The sequence below is a fragment of the Anabrus simplex genome, chromosome 4, assembly GCF_040414725.1.
Source record: "Anabrus simplex isolate iqAnaSimp1 chromosome 4, ASM4041472v1, whole genome shotgun sequence".
Taxonomy (NCBI): domain Eukaryota; kingdom Metazoa; phylum Arthropoda; class Insecta; order Orthoptera; family Tettigoniidae; genus Anabrus; species Anabrus simplex.
The window spans coordinates 406,471,670-406,484,490 of NC_090268.1; the positions used below are offsets into that span (position 1 = coordinate 406,471,670).

Genomic DNA, 12,821 nt, shown 5'->3' on the forward strand with positions numbered 1-12,821 from the left:
CGGGAAGACTTGGAAGTAAGGAGATGAGATGTTCAACTATGTGGTACGTTTCGAGCTGTCAGTGGTGAGTTGGCGTGGAATGACGTAAGTAGAAGAATAAGCTTGTGTGGAGCTTTTAAAAGTAGGAAAGATCATAATGTGAAAATAAAGCTGGAATGCAAGAGGACAGATTGGGGCAAATATTCATTTATAAAACAAGGAGTAAGGGATTGGATAAATTATCAAGGGAAATGTTTGAGTTATCAGTCCATAGACTGGTATGATGCAGCTCTCCATGCCACCCTATCCTGTGCTAATATTTTCATTTCTACGTAACTATTGCATCCTACATCTGCTCTAATCTGCTTGTCATATTCATACCTTAGTCTACCCCTACCGTTCTTACCACCTACACCTCCTTCAAAAACCAACTGAACAAGTCCTGGGTGTCTTAAGATGTGTCCTATCATTCTATCTCTTCTTCTCGTCAAATTTAGCCAAATCGATCTCCTCTCACCAATTCGATTCAGTATCTCTTCATTCGCGATTCGATCTATCCATCTCACCTTCAGCATTCTTCTGTAACACCACATTTCAAAAGCTTCTATTCTCTTTCTTTCTGAGCTAGTTATCGTCCATGTTTCACTTCCATACAATGCCACTCTCCACGCGAAAGTCTTCAAAAACATCTTTCTAATTCCGATATCAATGTTTGAAGTGAGCAAATTTCTTTTCTTAGTAAAGCTCTTCCTTGCTTGTGCTAGTCTGCATTTTATGTCCTCCTTACTTCTGCCATCGTTGGTTATTTTACTACCCAAGTAACAATATTCATCTACTTCCTTCAAGACTTCATTTCCTAATCTAACATTTCCTACATCACCTGCCTTCGTTCGACTGCACTCCATTACTTTTGTTTTGGACTTATTTATTTTCATCTTGTACTCCTTACCCAAGACTTCATCCATACCATTCAGCAACTTCGAGATCTTCTGCAGTCACAGAAAAAATAACAATATCATCGGCAAATCTCAATATTTTTGATTTTCTCTCCTTGGACTGTGATTCCCTTTCCAAATTTCTCTTTGATTTCCTTTACTGCCTGTTCTATGTAAACATTGAAAAGGAGAGGGGACAAACTGCAGCCTTGCCTCACTCCTTTCTGGATTGCTGCTTCTTTTTCAAAGCCCTCGATTCTTATCACTGCAGACTGATTTTTATACAGATTGTAGATAATTCTTCGTCCTCGGTATCTGATCCCTATCATCTTCAGAATCATAAATAGCTTGGTCCAATCAACATTATCGAATGCCTTTTCTAGATCTACGAATGCCATGTACGTGGGCTTGTCCTTCTTGATTCGATCCTCTAAGATCAGATGTAAAGTCAGAATTGCTTCACGTCTTCCTACATTTCTTCTGAAGCCAAATTGATCTTCTCCCAACTCAGCTTCAACTTGTTTTTCCATTGTTCTGTAAATAATACGTGTTAAAATTTTGCAGGCATGAGATACTAAACTAATGGTGCAGTAGTTTTCACACCTGTCAGCACCGGCTTTCTTGGGAATAGGAATAACAACATTCTTCCGAAAATCGGATGGGACTTCTCCTGTCTCATACATCTTGCACACTAAATGAAATAACCTTGCCATGCTGGTTTCTCCTAAGGCAGTCAGTACTTCAGAGGGAATGTCGTCAATTCCAGGTGCCTTGTTCCTATTTAGGTCCTTCACAGCTCTGTCAAACTCTGACCTCAAAATTGGGTCTCCCATTTCATCAGCATCAACAGCCTCTTCATGTTCCAGAACCAAATTATCTACATCTTTACCTTGATACAACTGATTGATATGCTCCTGCCATCTTTCTGCTTTGTCTTCTTTCCCTAGAAGTGGCCTTCCATCTGAGGTCTTAATATTCATACACCTAGATTTCCTTTCTCCAAAGGTTTCCTTGATTTTCCTGTATGCAGTACCTACCTTTCCCAGGACCATACAGTCTTCGACATCCTTGCACTTCTCCTTCAGCCATTCTTCCTTAGCTACCTTGCACTTTCTATCCACTTGATTCTTTAATCGCCTGTATTCTTTTCTGCCCTCTTCATTTCTAGCATTCTTGTATTTTCGACGTTCCTCAATCAGGTCTAGTATCTCCAGAGTTATCCACTGATTCTTAGTTGATCTTTTCTTCCTTCCTAACATTTCTTCAGCAGCCCTACTGACTTCATTTTTCATGACTCTCCACTCTTCCTCAATATTGTTTTCATTTAGTCCTTGTGCAACATGTTCCTTGAAACAATCCCTCACACTCTTTTCTTTCAACTTGTCTAGATCCCATCTTTTTGCATTCTTTCCTTTCTTCAATTTCTTCAACTTCAGATGGCATTTCATGACCAACAAGTTGTGGTCAGAGTCCACGTCTGCTCCTGGGAAAGTTTTGCAATCCAATACCTGGGTTCTGAATCTCTGCCTAATCATAATGAAGTCTATCCGATACCTTCCAGTGTCTCCAGGTCTTGTCCACGTATACAGCCGTCGTTTGTGGTGTTTGAGCCAAGTATTAGCAAGGACTAAATTATGATCAGTGCAGAATTCAACCAGCCAACTTCCTCTTTCGTTCCTTTGTCCCAATCCAAATTCTCCTACTGTACTACCTTTTCTTCCTTGGCCTACCACTGCATTCCGGTCTCCCATCACAATTAGATTCTCGTCACCTTTTACATATTGTATTAAATCTTCTATCTCCTCGTACATTTTTTTGATTTCTTCATCATCCGCTGAACTAGTAGGCATATAGACCTGCACGTTTGTGGTGGGTATCACACCAAACCAATGCTAGGTAAACAATTATAAATATATGTAAATATGAAGTACGCAATTGGTAGGGAATCTGCCAGCTCCGTAATGAACGCTAAACAGCTGACGCTTCATGCAGTAAGGCAATGAAGTGAGTCTTATGTCAACACGAGCAATGATGTGGGTCACATGTCAACCTTACCTTCGGTCAAATTGAACACAAAACACTGGCAGTGAACCTAAGAATTACAACTTAAGACATCGTCTAGAGACCACATACATTACTCCAGCAATACATTAGTGGATCCAAGATTCAATGCGATGGCAGGTTGATGATAGTATCAATGCAAATGAAAGGCATTTTGAACATTTCATGTACCGGTAAGAAATATCTTCTTGTTGCATGTTGGTACGTTGCATTCCTGTATGTTTCCCATGATTAATGTACTATGTAAAGACAATACGCGACGACACTTCCGGATTTTAATTTAATAGAAAAGATTCGCACAATGTGCAAAGAAAATAATTTTAGCTCTCATTTTCATCGAGGCAGAATTTAGTCAGTGATACTAATCTTTTCCAGCATGTCTCATAGCTTTTCCCACACAATTTGCATAAATACTGTAATCCGTTTGGTTCATGGTAGTTGGCTCTGCTGCATATCCGGTGGTAAAATCCATGAACAGCAAATCGCGTCATTACGTGTCTAAGTTCATATCCGGGACTTTTCTATGCGCTGTTTAACATAACATAACATAACATAGAGTAGAACTCCAGCCATATTTCTTCCCTTTTTCTCTGAAGGTCTATGAGCAAATTCTGGTATGCCGGTGTAGAGGGTAGTTGCAGTTGTAGGCGGAGATCTTCTATGAAAAAAGTTTCTCTTGCCAGCACATATACCAGGCGCGATCAGGTGTACTTTGATATATAGGGGAGAGTGGGGCAGTTTCATACAGTTTTAAATTTCCCACCTTTAAGGGTAGAGAGTGCCACCTTTTTTATTCTTATTAACTCCTTTTGACTTCATCTACTTCCTGTGCAAGTTGTAGCATCATAGCATCTGTTGACGAGAAGCTGTGCTGAAAAGTTTAATTTTGGTGATTTTTTAAAAAATCTTCATGCTGTGGAAATAGTTAGGTAAGTCTTTTGATTCACTGTGTTTGATTCTGAAATAAGTTTCACATCATACTACACTCTTCACTGCAACTTATGTATAAGTTACAGTAGTCTCCATAACTTATGAAAAGCCAGATGGCAAGATTAGTAAAATAACTGCCTACGGGGCACTTTCATACAATGGTTTGGGGTACTTTCATACACCCCCTTATATCTATTTTTAAAGCAAAAAGGATATAATTGGGGCTCCTAGGCCTGGTCTGGGTTGCAGGAACATCTTTTCTTGAAATCATCAAGCATCTATAAAAGATATGCAAGTCTTCTAAGGATGATCCCGTACTTGTCTTGTTCGACAAATTCGGTCCATTAAAGACCAGATGCAGGCAAACATTTAATACATGGATCTATGAAAATCCAGGAAGGACCATATCAATTTATAACATACCATAACTGACAAATGTACCATTCAGTCAGTCATTTTTCAAGATCAACATTGTGTCTTCATTCAGGAAGACCAGACTTTGGTCTCCAAATTGTTTTGTCTTTACTGACAAAGACTTTGCTGCATCTTTGACAACAGATCGCCCATGCCCTCCACAGGATTGCACAAAAATTTCTACATCTTCAGATCCTGCCCAGCATGAGGAAGTCATGTCCAAGAACCATCCAGTAACATACCCACTTCAGCTTCTCCCACTTCCATGCCAACACCCAATTCCAAGGCAACCCTCAAAAACCTACAATTACACCAGAATATATCCACCCTTACCCCAAAGCAAATCCTATAACACTTAAAGACACTGGACAAGCTAAAGGAAAGTCAAGAATTCTGACTACCACCACTCTTGAAAAAGAAAGATTGGAGGAAATGATGAAGCTTAAGAATAAAACGAAAAGAAAGCTAAACAAGATGACATCCTCGAATCTCCCTAGACGAAAATTATTTAAATCTGGCAAAGAATCTGTAGGCTTCAATTCTTCAAGCAGTGAAGAAAGTGTTGCTGTAACAAGTGGTGAAAGTGAACTTTAGTTTAGTGACCAAGATGTTGACTTACCGCTGCTTGATAAAAGCAGTGATATTGAGCTTAATGACTTTGTTCTGGTTGAGTTTGCAACAAAAAGAACAAAGAAATACTTTGTTTGTCAAGTTGATGAGAAAATGAATGATTCAGAGTTTCTCAAACTTTTCACGTACAAATTATAAAAAGAAATTTGTTTTCCATGAAAAGAAAGATGTCAGTGAAATTTCTCAGGCTGATGTTTACACTAAATTTCCACAGCCTACCATGGTTGGAGGAACAGCTCGAGCAATTTCCTTAACTTTTTCTGTAGATCTGACTGAATTCAGTTTAGGATAGGCTAGTGGTGTTTTTGTATGTATAAAATCATGTTTTGTCAATATTGTAGAACATGTATGAAAGTGCCCCTGCAATGTATGATACTGCTCCATGTTGGGGTACTTTCATACAAATTACATGTTTATAAATATTTTTAAATTGTTTTATAGGAATTAACTAAATGAGTAATTACATAAGTCCAACTTGTTTCTAATATAACAATGTTTGTGTAACACTTGTTTTTAGCCATTTAGATTGCAAAATACAGCCACTAAATCTTCTTAAGTGTTAATAGGTAGAATGTGTATGAAACTGCCCCACTCTCCCCTATAAAGCTTTTTTTTTTAATTTGGCTTTCACGTTTTCTATATCTGCTAGATTGCTTTTGGTGAGATACTCCCAAATTAATGCCATGCCGTATGTTATTAGGGGGTAATTTTCAATTTGAATATTTCCATTGCAGTTGCCAGCGAGATCTTTGGTAGATTTTTTATACCAGCCGTGGCTAAGGTTGCGGCTTTTATTCTTTCTTTTTATGATATTCTTTGACATGCATCGTGAAAACAGTTCCATATGTCTGCAAGGTGATCCCTAGGTATTTAAAGTGAGGGACGATTGATAGTGGCTCGTTCTTGTTTTTTTTTTTTTTTTGCTATTTGCTTTACGTCGCACCGACACAGATAGGTCTTATGGCGACGATGGGATGGGAACTGCCTAGGAAGTGGAAGGATGCGGCCGTGGCCTTAATTAAGGTACAGCCCCGGCATTTGCCTGGTGTGAAAATGGGAAACCACGGAAAACCATCTTCAGGGCTGCCGACAGTGGGGCTCGAACCCACGATCTCCCGATTACTGGATACTGGCCGCACTTAAGCGACTGCAGCTATCGAGCTCGGTAGTGGCTCGTTCTTGTACGTGATCTTGTCATTGGCTGCTAATCTGCCTCCTTTCCTGAATGTCATTGTCACGGTTTTCTTTACGTTAAGTTACAGTTCATTTCTGGTGGCCAGTTATAGAAAATTACTCCTAACACCGAAATCAAGTGTTCCCAGACCCGTGTCCATTTAACAGATATGTGAGGAATGTATCCTGAAATTTTGGCTGTAATTTATTGTTACATCCTGCATGTCGTTACAGAAACACTGCCCATAATTAGTGCAATACTCCTAAAACGGGATAACTCCTCAGCAGATTAAGTTTGTGTACTTGATACAAGAAACCCGCCTTCCATCGTCAAGTTCCAAGAATTTAATTCTGCCTTCTATCTTAAACCTCCTGATAAAACGCTAGGTGGGTGGCACTATTCTATTCAATTATAACCCCTAAACATTTACCATGTACGAGTCATAATTCTACTGTTATAATTCCTCAACATGGTTAAGTTTCCGTTGAGAGCTTTCGCAAAATAAAGGTTTCAGATCCAACATGGCATGTCATGGATGAAGTTACAGCGTGCTACACAAGTCTGTCAACTTAGGAATTTAGGTATGGAATGGTGAGACCCGGATAGTGACAAGACCACTGGGTAAGCTGATTAGGCCTGGCTAGTAACAAGACTATGGGGCTAGACACGGCCATCTGATATATAGAGGCCTGCTACCAATAGTTGTGACGTCACGCGTATAGTGCTCAGTCTCCGTCGTCGCGTGAAATTCCTGTATTGCTGATACGATACTTTTTATCATAATGTGACAAAGGAAATACAATAATAAGCCTACAAACACATGACATCGAAGAAACATTATCAAAATAATACATACGAATACCCAAATATATACCCTCAAGGTAGTAACTTATATTACATATCGTAAAATGTTCGACTGAAGACTACTCGCCTGGACTGTACGCTGATGGTGACTAGGCGAATGATTTTCTCGCAAAACAATGTCATTATTTTATGCTTGTCTGAGCACATGAATAACTGTTAAAAAACCTATTTCCCAAAATATGACAGATCTTGGACACAGCACTCATTAACTCAACAGCACATGCCCACACTTGTCACAGGCTTTTCAACTTTCATTGCCAAAACATTGAAATAAACATCCCTATGATTTCCACTGTTAAAAATACATCTCTGAATCAGATATCAAGGGCTGAGTTAATGTGTTGCTTTCCACAATTTGAAAAGTAGTATGATGATCACTAGGAAAACTGTTTCTGTCTCTAAAATGGCATTACATTACACTTATTTGAGCACATAGTGTTATTAATTAATTATTTATGAATGGCACTTAACAAAAAGATATCTCAACAGTCGAAATGTCTCTGGTTTGAAGCTTGTAAAAGAAAACTTTATCGACATCAATTTTGGTAGAAAATTCAAGTAACTTACATTTAGGGTTGTTAACTTGCCAACAAGTCTTCATAATTTGATATCTTGTCTCGTTCTCACCATGTCTTGAAGGTTAGTTCATGGTTCTGCAAAATATCCTTTCACCTTTCTTCTGGCGATTTTCGTTTGGCAGGTGCTGGTTGAGACATATATGATGGCTGCCCAGAAATATAGCTGGCACAGCATTGTCAGTTAATTTTGGCTTTCCCTAGGCACAGTTAAAACGGAGCCATCTGGTCTTTTTGCAGTGTCGACTTGAATTAAGTTATTTTCTCGAAACAAGGTTTAATACAGACAGAGGCATATTTACTGGATTCAAAATTAGCTCGGAGTATAGCATGAATCCATTTAGCTCGATTCTCCTTATCGCTAGTAAACGCAAATATTAAGTTAGCTGCCTCCTTATTTGAACGGTAACTGGATGTACATCCAGCCACACTACACATTTGCCCCATTTTGCAAAGAGGAGCATACACTACACTGATACACTATAATAATAATAATAATAATAATTATAATAATAATAATACCAAACATATTTCAATGAAACCAGGAAACGAGTAGCCTAAATCATCAGGCAGGTAAAGAGAAAACACTTGAAGCAACAACTGGACTCGATTGAAGATAACTTTCGTAACTAAAACGTACGAGATTTCTACAGGGAATTTGGAGGACAAGTCCATGGGTATGCTCCTCAAAACCTGGCTTTCAAAAGATCAGATGGAAAACTTGCACTCAGTAATCAGGAAAATTGTCAGGAACTAGCACTTTACTTCGCTGATCTCCTCAACTGTCCAGAGCCCCTTACAAGATTCCATCAAGAATCCCCAAAGCATACTTTCCCAGAAGCTCCACCAACGACAGAGGAAGAAATCCGCGACCACATTCTGAAACTTAAAAACAATAGGACCTCCGGAGAAGTTGGCATCATTGCGGAACTTCTGAAAAATCTTGGACCTAACTCCCTCAAGTAACTCACTCAAATCGTTACAGATATCTGGCAATCGGAGAAATTACCTCAGGATTGGAAGTGTGCCCTCATCCACCCATTACACAAAAAGGGAAATAAGACTGACGTGAACAATTACAGGGGCATTTCTCTTCTCCAAGTAACATACAAAATTCTTTCAGCTTGTCTTTTGAAGAGAACGCAGGAGGAACAACTTGAAAAAAGTATCGGCGAATATCAAGCAGGCTTCCGCCCTGGTCGCTCGTGTGCAGAACAAATATTCAACTTGAAGGCAACTCTTAAATACAAAGCATCGAGGAACAAACCGGTCATCTGCATTTTTGTTGACTTCAGGAAAGCATACGACTCGGTTGATTGACAGTCTCTCTTCGTTATTCTTGAGGAACTGGGGCTTGATTCCAAGACCCTCAACCTCATCAAGGCAACACTCACTGACACTATCTCCAAAGTTAAATTCATGGGGGAGATCTCTGAACCATTCCCGATTAAAACTGGCGTCCGACAAGGTGCCGCCTTATCTCCGCTTCTTTTCAACCTCGTCCTAGACAAAGTCATCCGCGAGTGGGAGAAGGCATTGAAAGACATGGGATACTATCACCCCATACGACTAGGACGTCTTAAAGACGGTATTGAGATATCATGCCTCGCATTTGCAGATGACCTTGCCATACTGACAAATGATGTAGTCACAGCCGTTAAACAAACTGAAACCCTTAGTGAATGTGCTGGAAAGGTTGGTCTACAAATTTCCTTCGAAAAGACCAAGTTCTTCTGTTCAAAACTTGACATCCAAAATTTGAACACGACATATGGGCAAATCAACCGAGTACCACACTTCAAGTACTTGGGAGAAATACTTGAACCAACGGGAAGCGAGAAGGCTGCCCAGAAAATTCGCCTACAAAAATTTCAGAAAGCCTACGGTAGGGTTCACAACATATACAATAAAAAGTGCTTGTCCCGCCATGCAAAGATCAGGCATTATAATACAGTAATCAAGCCCGAAGTCTTATATGCCAGTGAGACCCTTACACTAAATGGGAAAGGTGACCTAGAAAACATTTTAAAAGAAGAAAGAAGAATCGTGAGGAAAATTCTCGGCCCCCGAAAAACAGAAGATGGATATAGACTGAGGTCACGCAAAGTGACAGAAGAGCTTTCCAACATTGCAGCAGATACCCGCAAAAGACGTCTGAAATTTTATGGGCATGTTCGCAGACTGCCGGCAAGTAGACTGACACACAAGATTCTCACCTACATAGAACATCTAAAAAATATTCCATGAGTACTGGAAGTGAAGAAGGATCTGGAAAAAGCCCATATGGACTCAACTGACACAGCGGACAGAAACCTCTACAGGAAAAAAAAATAATGGATGGAAAGTGCAAGCAGAGAACGAAGTGAAAAAGAAGACTGGAGCAAAGTGGACAGAAGAACGAAAAAGGATCCACGGAGAAAGGACGAGAGCTGTTTGGCAACTCAAGAAACAGAATCGTTAGAGCTTTGCGTGATCCATTGGGTCCATACGCACATAATAATAATAATAATAATCATAAATAATGAACTTTAGGCTACTTTAGACCATTCATAATAGCTCAGTGGGTTCACCTAACCTATCACATAACCTAGCAACACTTCCTAACATCAGGCTGCACAAATTACAATGCTATAGTATTTAACACATACTATTGCTGAAAATACATCTTTTACTGATGCGTTTTCACACAGTTATCACTTGCAAACACAAACGAACACCTCTAATAACGTTGAAATATAACAACATGCTACCAAACCACCATGAAAACAAGACTCGTATCTTCATATCGATGCACTAAATGGTTGACGTCATCACTATGGAACTGTCACGTGTAGCAGGCCGGAACTTCAAGTTGGCCATGGGCTAGATGATTAGGCCTGGCTAGCAATCAAAACCATTACGATGGGGGCAAGCAAATGGGTTCCAAAGGCATAAGTCCCCAGGTTAAACCTGCAAAGCGGCCAAAAGGGCCTCTAGCATCACTTGGAGTCCTGCTACGAGACGAAAAGCTACGAAATGGACAAAAGTAAGGCTATGGACATATGCCATGAAAGTCTGAAACTATGCAGTTTTTTTTTTCAATGAAGGGGATCATTCTGAGAGCATACATGTGTGATATCTATCGGAGGCAGTAGAAAACTTATTTTCATGACAGATGACCCAAGCCAGCCAACAGCAACACAGAAAATGTATGCAAATCTGAACTGTAGTCTCTCAGATTTAACTTTTCTATATAGCTTAAGTAAGAATACTCCTAGGAGCGGGACAGTGCGTCCCCGGCAAGTATAAAGGAAGGATCTCTCCTCTACGCTAATTGAATGTATGAAAACCATAACGGTATAAGTGACATGTTTTTTAAAAAGTGAGTGAAGTGCAGGATGTAACTCCGGGAGGGTGTATCCTTTCACCAGCAAAGAGATACAAGTGATAGTGGTAATATTCCACACTCTAGTGATAGGTGGTATAACTACAAATAGCATGCTTTATATGAGTGTTCAGATGGTTAAATGCCTTTTTCTCTGAATGATCAAAATGCTACTTATACCATTATGGTTTTCATCCATTCAATTAAGGTATCATTTCACGTCATTTTTTTTTTTCTGTTACCCATGAAGGATCTACGGAAGTACCACCATAAATATCCATCATTCGTAAGTAACATTTTAAACGGGCACTTTATATCCAATAAATTAACAAACCTCCGACAAATGTAGACATCCAGAGCACTGGCAAAGGTACTGAATCATTTTTGGGTGAGAATACCAGCATTTAAAATAACATATTATGTAATAATCCTCGCGGAGTAGCCTCTAAAATTCTATCCATTACAGAAAAAACACGAGTGCCACACTAAATCTCGTCTCCACAAGAACCCACAGTGTTCACACAGTGAAAGACTGACAATTTCACGTTCTTATCTACACCAGTAATAACCACATCAATCACCAATATCCCAGTAAAATATTTCTCACCTTATCACAAAATAAGTCTTCAAGATAAATCTACTCCAAAATACTGGTCACACTGGCTAATTGTCTTTGTAAATAACAAATCACTGAAAACTTCTGACAGTTTTCATACATCAAGAGAAGCCTTTGCACACTGAATAATATTCTTCGAACAGATATCCCTGCTCAAATGCAGACATTAATGAGTTCGCTAATTCTAGCCAAGAAAACGCTACTTTAATCTCGAATATTAAAAAACAGAGCTATAATTACAGAGAGTGGTGTATCTTTACAACATCAACATGAAAACACCATACATGACCTCTTATGTTGATATATTTGAAAGTGTTTAAAACACTAGCCACTAGCAGGTTGACCAACATAATCATATATAAAATGTGGAAAAATTAAATTCGACAGTTTGTTTCATCACGGCCAATATGATCATCGCAACATCATAGCAAATTCAGCAGAGACAATACACGACACTGAGCGAGATATCGAGGAACAGATATTGGAGCTCACTCTAGCGGATAGACCTGAACGGTACTGATCCTGTCATAAGAGCACGTGTATTTTTGCGTGAAGTTTTTGGTGTTATTTATGCGTTTTCAGTGAGTTGACATAATTAAATAGTAGCGTGTGGCATTCCTTGATATCTCCTCTCAACATGAGGGGAAAGGTATGTGCTGTGTTTGGCTGCAGTAATTACGTAGTAGAGAAAAAATGCGTGCTCGTCCTTCAGGTTCCCTCGTGACAAGAACATGTAAGTAATATTATGTTTGCATATAAATTCTTCCAGTGACAGAGAGATTTTTATAGTACTTCATAATCTTCTGACCTGCTCGACCCATGTTTTAACGGGCTTAAAATATAATACGCATATTTTATTGTATAGTGCAGCAGTTAACCTTCAATACTGATGTGTTGTTGTAGGTGTGATCTGTGGGTTGTGAAATGTCACAGTAGCGATTTGGATAAAGTGTACAAGAAAGAAGGGACGTTACGCTTGTATAAGAATTATAAGATCTGTTCAGATCATTTCCAGGCCAGCGACTTTAAAAATCCTCGACTATACAGCCAAGGGTATGTTACATTTTTACTCTAATTGTACGTAAATATTCCTCAAAGCATCACTATCGACAACATTTACAAACTTTTCTTTCTTTTATCCCTCTTCTCAGATTAAAGCCGGGATTTTATAGATTTTCTTTCTGTTAGTAGGCTTCATGTTAAGAGGAAAATTGTCCAGCTATTAAATGTTCATTCATTGCATCATATGTGTAAGGAATGTGCCGATATTTTTATTGAC

At 39.1% G+C, this 12,821-nt stretch overlaps 1 protein-coding gene across 4 annotated transcripts in view; it reads right to left on the reverse strand.

The window, feature by feature from the left end:
- Positions 1-11,847, reverse strand: part of LOC136872770 (SRRM2 protein homolog rsr-2) — a 188,626-nt gene extending 176,779 nt beyond the window's left edge. For 3 of the 4 annotated variants that reach the window (XM_068227530.1, XM_068227529.1, XM_067146604.2), the window contains exon 1: positions 11,534-11,847. The gene's annotated coding sequence lies outside the window, so the exon portion shown is untranslated. The remainder of the gene's footprint in view (positions 1-11,533) is intronic. The other variant, XM_067146605.2, reaches the window with a different exon arrangement.
- Between the last annotated feature and the right edge of the window lie 974 nt (positions 11,848-12,821).